The following is an 8721-nucleotide window of genomic DNA, read 5'->3' on the forward strand; positions in this document are numbered from 1 at the left end:
TCTCTGAAAGCCTAGATTATTCCTGGAGATAGTATCACTCCCACTAAAAACCAGAACTAGACACCACAAAGTTTACGCTGAAACTGTTCTGCAACATTTTACTTGAACACTGTCCATTAACATGCTGCTAAACCCCTGTGAACCGCTTAGAAAATGTATCCCCAAGCCTGAATTTGTTAGAATTTCTCAAGACCTGTATATGCCTGAGATCCCAGAAGGTACCAAGCAGCTTGAATCGTTTTTTGTATTTCCTTTCTGTCTCCAAGCTCAGACAAATTAATAGGAATATATTGGCTCAGCCAATCACACTGGAGGAAATGGAGCTGGCTATTAATGATCTCAAACAGCAAACGGCCCCTGGGTTAGAAGAGCTCCCAGTGGAGTGCCACTTTAAGTTTCAGCAAAAGCCAAACTTTTTCTAATAGCTTCACTAGTTTTTGTTTCCCCCCTCACTCTTTCACTGCCAATCCATCCCCAGACTCTCTGTGGATAACAATATTCCTCACCAATTGCTGTTTGCCTATGCCTAAACAACTCGTGTCTCCTGGGTCTGCTTTAATCACCTGCCCTCCCCTTTGGCTAATTGATGCCATAGCCTTCTCCAAATTTGAAGTCAAAAAGAGAGGGACAGCAATGGGGCCGTATGTGCAGTGGAGACAAGTTGGCTTTCTTGGATTTACACCAACCAAAAGCTCGGTCCAGGCAGGTAATAGCTAGCCCCTAACCTGTCTGCCCAGATATCTGTAAATAACCAAACAGAGTTTAGCTGATCCAAACAGTGGTAGGAGAGAAAGACAAATTGTCCCTTATCTTTCTTTCTGTTAAGATATTTGGGAAACTATTCTCTCCTGAGGACAGCTATAACTGAATGTTCTCATGTTTTCATGTGACTATTAATAATGGCAGGCCTTGTCCTTTTATTAACATACCAGTTAAACTTTGAAGCCAAAGAGAGGCAATCTGTGGTCAGGAACAGAGAGGAAAACTCTGGTTACTAGGCAAGTACAAATGAAGTATAAACAAAAGCAAAGTAAAACCAAAGCATAAACAAAGTGAGGATAAAAAATAAATCAAATTCCAAAACCAATGGCCAGGTTTTCAAAAGCTCAACTGGATATTTCCTTTGGTTGCCATCTTATTTTGGGGTTAGACCAGGGAATGAGATCTATCGTACTTTCTCTGTTTCACCTGCTGAATTTAAAATGTTGATGGTACTGGCAAGCAGGGCCTGGCATACAGGCTTCACCATTCCCTGCCAGGGGGGCAACCTACCCACTGTGTTACAGACAGGTGGCCTTTCTCAAATACTCCCTAGCTGAGGATAGCTCTGACTGCTGCAGGTCAGGAGTTTCTCTGGTACCAACAGCATATTAACACAAAAACTCATTTTTCTAAAGACTACAGGCTGTGCTCCTATACCAAGGGATCTCCCCATACTCCTTTTCTGTCTAGGTCACACACCCAGATGCAGTTGCAACACAAGGAAATGTGTGGGCCAACACATGCCTGACAACCTTGGCAGAACAGGCATGGCAGCACAAAGCTACATGTGAAGGCAATGCTTGCTGGAAGACTCCAGATACACACACAGCTTTCTATCCTGCAAAAAACAGACAGACTAGAAAGTCCATAGCATCCTAACTCTTAACTGAAGTAGCTGAGTTTTCTGCACTCAACCTTCACAACAGCAGAGTCAACAATCCTTACCTACTTCAGGAGCAGTGAAAGGGTTGTGACAAGCCTAGCTGGGCTTTAGAGCAATACATCACCTGCCAGAGTCCTTCCTCGTTGTCTGCAATGAATCACAGCAAAGACCTCTGCCAAGATAATTCAAGAATTGATGGAGGTATCTGCAATAAGAGCTTCAGCCCCCTCTGCTATCTCCGGACTGAGGGCTACAAAAGCCACATAAATCCTACGGCCAGATGTGCCAAATTCACTCCACTATACAGGCAGCTTATTTACAGAAACTCACACAGAAAGCTCTGATTTTGCCCTGATTTTATCAACTTGCACAAATAAAATCTCTCTCATTCATTGCTAATGACTCTATGTCCCTTCTACTGTGGTTTGCTAAAGCGATTGTCCCACTATGGGCATCAAGCTTCCAAATCCAAAGATCAGATCTATCCAAATATTGAGGCATCTACTTCCCACTAAGTCAGCAACAAACTTATTCCTGCAGGAGGAGAAGGGCACTGAAACACGGTAATCTAATCACCCATTATTATAAGCCATCCCTCCCTTCAGCTGTGCCAGCTTAAGTTCAGTGTTTTGCAGGTGTCTGTGTGGCAGCAGACTTCAAACTAAACCACTCTCCAACAATCTTAAAGTCAGAGATTTTAGGCTTTAAAACCTTAAGCACAAAAAGTGCACTTCACAACAGCTCCTGTGGGTGTTATAAGGAGCAACAAAATGCTTTTAAGCACTCTTAAGAGAGAAGAAGATGACAATGAAATTGAGGGAAATGGAGAAAAAGATAATTACGCTGCAAGCTGCTGCTCTTATCTCCCAACTACTTCCAAGGCAGCAAGAACCTAGGGAGCAGGCAGCAGCTGCCACCCTATTAAACTCAACAATTTACAGGTGCTTGGAAGAAGCACTTAGAATCATAGAATCAGCTAGGTTGGAAAAGACCTTTAAGATCACCAAGTCCAACCGTTACCCCAGGACTGCCAAGATAACCAGTAAATCATATTACTGAGGGCCTCACCTGCATGATTTTGAACACTTCTAGAGACATTGATTCCTCCACTTCCCTGGGCAGTCTGTCCCAATGCCTGATCATCCTTGCTGTAAAGAAATTTTTCCTAATATCCAGTCTAAACCTCCCCTGACACAGCTTGAGGTTGTTACCTCTTGTCCTATGGTTTGTTACCTGGGAGAAGAGACCAACCCTCACCTCACTACTACCTCCTTTCAGGTAGTTTTAGAAAGCAATAAAGTCCCCCCTGAACCTTCTCCAGACTAAACAACCCCAGTTCCTTCAGCCGTTCCTCGTCACACGTGTGCTCCAGACCCTTCACCAGCTTTGTTGTCCTTGTTGGACCTGCTCCAACACCTCAATGTCTCTCATGTTGTGAAGGGCTCAGAATGGAACACAGGATTCGAGGTACAGCCTCACCAGTGCCAAGTACAGGGGAATGATCACTGCCCTGGTGCTGCTGGCCACTCTGTTGCTGATACAGGTCAGGATGCTGTTGGACTTCTTGGCTGCCTGGGCATAAGCTCTGTCAGTCGGCACTTCCAGGTCCTTTTCAGCCAGGCAGCTTTCCCCAAGCCTGTATCGTTGCATGGGGTTGTTGTGGCCCAAGTGCAGGACCCAGCACTTTGGCTTGTTGAACAACATGCCGTTGGCCACAGCCAAGTGATCCAGCCTGTCCAGATCCCTCTGCAGAGCCTTCCTACTCTCCAGCAGATCAGAACTACACAACTTGGTGGTGTCTGCAGATTTACTGAGGGTGCTTTTGATCCCTTCACCGAGATCATCAATGAAGATATTAAACAACACTAGCCCTAACACTGAGCCTTGAGCGACACCATTAGTGACCAGTCACCAACTGGATGTGACACCATTTACCACCACTCTTTGGGCTTGGCCATCCAGCCAGTTTTTAACCCAGTGAAGAATACACCTATCCAGGCCATGAGCAATTCCTCGAAGAGAATGCTGTGGGAGACTGTCAAATGCTTTACTTATGTCCAAATAGACAGTGTCCACAGTCTTTCCCTCATAAACCAGGCAGGTCACCTTACCGTAGAAGGAGACCAGGTTGGTTGAGCAGGAATTGCATGCAATTAGCCGAGCAAATTCACTTGAAGATGCAGGGCCCAGCTCTTGGCTGCTGCAGTTTGGCTGTGTTCCGTTGACTCTGTGGTGTATTGTCAAGTTACTTCAGATGAGGGTCTAGCTGTAGGAAGTGGGAAAGCCTTGCTCCTCAGCATGATATTGCAAATGATTGCAGGTGTATCGGAACATGCTCCTTTCTCGCTCTGCAACTGCTCTCTGCCTGTAGCAGGTACTGGTGCACTCTGTTAGGCAAAAAGAGAAAATACAATTCCACCCCATACAAGCCTATTAGTCTATCCAGCCCAGATAACAGGGATGGGAAAGACACAGGGCAGTAGACTTGGTGCAAGTAACAAAGCTCCTAGGCCTGCTTGAAAGCCTAGTGCAGGCAAAAACTGTGCATCACTGCTGACTAAGGCTAGTACTAGAAATGGTTTAAACATACATCACAACATGAACCTAGACAGTTCTGACAGGAGCAGGAGCCACGCTACTTGTACTGGATGGTATGTGTGTACACAGGGAGCCCTGGCCAACAATGTTGTAGCCCAGACAAAAAGTAAAATTATAATAAAATCACACAGTCATAAATACCATCAGCAGCAAGCAACCTGTTCCACCATGACCTTCACCCCAAAAGCCTCTCATCTAGCCATCTTTGTTCCATGCTTGTTGTGGCCTCCCTATGCTTCTATTACTTGACTAAAATGATAATCAAGTGCAAACATCTAGCAAAGCTACATCTACAGGGAGGTCACATATTATGAATTCTTCGCTTAGTTGAGCTGGCATGAAACAGGGATATTCTGGTGAATGCAGTCCGCTGCAATCAGTAAAACTACTTGCATTTATTTTTGATGAAACTCTGGCCCAGTGATTTAGGAAGCAGACAAAAGAAAGCCAGGATAATTGTTTTAAGCATGGAATAAATAAATATGACTACTTCATGATATGATGTCTCTTCTTCTGCTGCTCTTTCTCTTCCAGTTAATCTCATTATTGCAAATTAGGGAGTTTCTGTGGCAGTTTAAAAGGTGTACTCTCACACATACAAAGGAAATAAACAAAGTATTTTGCTTCAGATCTCAGCTGCAGTCAATTTATTCTTTGAGGCACTTGACTTAAAAACCATAAGACTTCGGTCTCTGTGCTTCTATCAAAGTCACACATAAATTGAAAAAGCCCCTGCTCACATCCACTCAAATTCAGTAACACTGCTGCTCTGATTTCAAAATGACCTGAAAATACTTCTGTATTCTCTTTGTTTCTAGCTGGTTCTTTATTCCCATTCTCCAATTAAATAGCAGAAAATTTCAAAGTACCTTCTAATTGAGGGTAATCCAAAATGAAAGCTGGCTAGAAGGCTGAAATCAAAGAGCTGAATAGGATATCATTACTTACACCAAACAGTCCCATGATAACATCTAGGAGAGGATGACGGCTTTTCTCCATAAAAGCCAGGGTTATACTCACTGTCTAAGAACACAAACCCACAGAGGACAGTGCAATAAAAAAGTGATGTAGTTTAATCCTTGGCTACTGTAAATTAGCTATGGTTTGGTGCATGCTCTGTGACAATGTACCCAGTGCTCAAAAATATCCTTTCTCTGAGAAAGCCTTGGCTTGAGCAAGAGCAGTGCCTGAGAGTAAGATGAGAGGAACTGCTGTTAGGAACTCCTTGCTAAATCAGTGTTTTATTTAACATGATAATTAGAACAAATATCTTTGAGACCTTGGGCAATGTTACAAATTTAAGACAGCCTGGAAGCACTTAAATTGCATGTTTAAAATTGTCAGCATTCTGGGAACTGGCTATGATGCTGTTTTGAAGCTCTTGTTAGCACCTTTGGGTAGAGACTGTTTCTTGGACTCTGTACACGGTGCAGTGATTGCCTTAAGGTACAGTATGCACCAAGAGAAAATATCTCTGAAGCCATCAGGGACATGGGCTGATAAGAGCAGCAGAGCCCCCACCTACCACCAGGGACCAAAATTAAGAACTTCATCTCTTTAGGTTTATGCTGTAATCAGCAGAGGGAAATCACTCCAAAGCATGAACCTGGCTCTTTAGGGAAGCTTAAGTCCTACAAACTACAAAGATGATGATGGTCAAGACCTAATGTAATGCCTTCATTAGATACCTGAAGCTACTGGATGGATCCAGACTAAGCACCTGGGAACTGTGAAATTTAGCAGTAATGCTGCCTGGCTTCATGACTGTGGAATAACAGGAGAGCAATAGGGAGTGAAGATTTTTGTCCTTCCTGCTATAATTTGTGCACAGAATTTTGCACTGCATTAGTCACAGCAAACACACAGTCACATAGTGCTAGAAAACTTTCATATTTTATTTATTATGACATCCAAAAATCAGAGGACTATTTCTCACTTTGTAATTCTTAACTGCATGGTAATCCCCAACTTCATCTTCTGTTTTCATTGTAGCTGCTGCTTATTGCTGTAATCCCTGAAATAAACTTGCTTTATGACATACCAATTCATCCCTAGACTCAGCCTTAGGCTTCCTGAGCGTTAACAGAAAGATAAGATCCATTGAGAGATGTGAAGGCAGGCTCAGTCACACAATAAACAACCTTTTACCAACTGGGCATAATCCCTTTATCAGATTGTGCCTGATGCATTGTATTCTCTAGCCCATAAGTGCTTTTCTGGGATCAATTAGAAGCAGGGTTAAGAGGAAAGAAAAAATCCTTATGGAGGAATTTTATCATTTCAATAGGAAAATTTCTCCACTGTAAACCAGCTGGACTGTTAAAAAGTTGGTAGCTTAACGGAGAGCAGCTACTCATATCATTTGAAAAGGCATTCTCCTAAAATCAACTGGGCACTGCAGTTTATCCCGGAGCACTCAATTCATGAGATAACTTATGTGCAAACAGTAGAGAGCCAGGAGAGGGTGCTCAACAATAACTAGAAGAGGTCCTGTATACTGATTATGCCCTGGCAAGTGATGCTTGCACACAGACAATTTACATGGAACTGCCTGAAGCAACATGAAGAATAGAGGATTTATTAATTAATATTTTAAAATTTCCAAAGGTGTTTTAATCTAGCTCTTTAAAAAAACGTTTTTGAATACAGGGAAATCCACAGGGAGTCTGCCTGCCAGACTTCAGGCATAAACAGTTAAAATTCCACCCAAATCTCTGTGCCCAGGTGTCCTGCCAGCAAAGAGTATGAAGGTCTCTAGTCAGTTCACTGAAAACACCACTCATTGGGATCTTGAGGAATCTGAACTAGTTGGATTTATGTTTAACTCATTTCCACAAAATGTTATGTGCTAATTCCCCAAAGTACTTAAGTGCCCAAGGGTTTTGGTCAAGCCATGGTTTTCACTGCTTTCCTTTTCCAATTTTGAATACATTGTTTTAGTTGGATGTTAACTGGACTGAATGTATGGGCTTCAACTTTTCAGAAATAAGACAGTGTTTCTTAAGCATAGGAAACGTCACATTTTTGGAATGAGGTTTTAAAATACAGAAAGAAAAGAAATATTTCCTTTCAGATTAAAATATTTGATTAGAACTAATTATCACTATTATAGTCATTTCCTTTAAAAATGATTCTTCAGCAAAAAAGACAGAACCTCAGCTGCCCATGCAACAGGTAATGGGACTCCAAGCAAAAGCTATGCCCTGCAATGTCGATATGTGAGGTCCAGCAGGATGGGAGTCTGAGGTTATGAGTTTACTAATAACATGACCTTTATTGTGCTAACTGCAAAGGTTATTACACAGTCTGTACTGTTTCTAACACAAACAGCTGCATGGGATTACCTTTGCCATCGCAGAATGACAGGGATGGGGAGGAGGAAATAAATTTGAAGCAGGACTTTTACATGAAGTCTGCTGTCACAGCTGCCTAAATTGGAAAACTGAAAATTCAGGTTTTCTGGGCCAAGTAAATGACTATAATTGGGATTTAAATGGCATAGGAATAAAAAGTTGACTGTATTTGCTGATTCTATAGCCCTGTTTTCCCTCATTGTTTCTTTCTGAGCCTCCTACTGTTAATAAAATTGAAAAATCAAGCTGAGCTGAATGTCCAATGCTTTCACAATGATTGAATCTCTCTGTGCATGTGATTGACAGCATCAGAAGAGTGTTTTCCTTACCTAACACACACACACACTTTGGCTTATTTTATCTGCCCTTTCTTAGGATCATTCAGCCCCTGAGAAGAACTCAACTGGGAATATCCTTCTTGTTGATAACCTCCTAGTAACACAGACAGATACTAAAACCACTTATGCCAGACAGGTGCTGGTCACAGTCAGCCTGGCTTCAGTGAGGGCAAATCATGCCTGCCCAATTTGGTGGCCTTCAACAACAGGGCTATGGAACTGATGGACAGGGGCAGAACAACTGACATTGTCCACCTGGACTTGTGCAAAGCATTTGACTCTGTCCCTCACAACACCCTTGTCTCTAAATTGGAGTGACATCAATTTGATGGATGTCCTGCTCAGTGGATAAAGAAGTGGCTGGATGGCTGCACATAAAAAGTTGTGGGGGGTCCCTTAGGGGTCAGTGTTGGGACCGATCCTGTTCAACATCTTTGTTAGAGACATGGACAGTGGGATTGAGTGCACCCTCAACAAATTTGCTGGTGACAGCAAGCTGTGTGGTTCAGTTGTTATGCTGGAGGGAAGGAATGCCATCCAGAGGGACCTTGACATGCTTGTGAGGTGGGCTGATGCCAACCTCATGAAGTTTAACCATGACAAGTGCATGGTCCTGTACCTGGGTCAGAGCAATCCCAGGCACAGCTACAGGTTGGGCAGAGAAGAGATTCAGAGCAGCCCTGCAGAGAAAGACTTGGGGGTGTTGGTCGATGAGAAAGCCAATGGTATCCTGGGCTGCATCAAAAGGAGCGTGACCAGCAGGTTGAAGGAGGTGATCCTGCCCCTC

At 43.1% G+C, this 8721-nt stretch overlaps 1 long non-coding RNA gene across 1 annotated transcript; it reads right to left on the bottom strand.

Annotated features, from left to right (window-relative positions):
• Positions 1 to 631: 631 nt before the first annotated feature.
• LOC134159985 (uncharacterized) lies at positions 632 to 2185 on the bottom strand. The gene is made up of 3 exons (XR_009963388.1): positions 1708 to 2185; positions 1462 to 1600; positions 632 to 741 (listed from the first exon to the last, which is right to left on the bottom strand). It is a non-coding gene; the product is annotated as an uncharacterized LOC134159985 (long non-coding RNA).
• Between the last annotated feature and the right edge of the window lie 6536 nt (positions 2186 to 8721).

Source organism: Pezoporus occidentalis, unplaced genomic scaffold (assembly GCF_034315485.1).
Source record: "Pezoporus occidentalis ecotype Australia unplaced genomic scaffold, CSIRO_AGI_Poc_V1 ctg154, whole genome shotgun sequence".
Taxonomy (NCBI): Eukaryota; Metazoa; Chordata; class Aves; order Psittaciformes; family Psittacidae; genus Pezoporus; species Pezoporus occidentalis.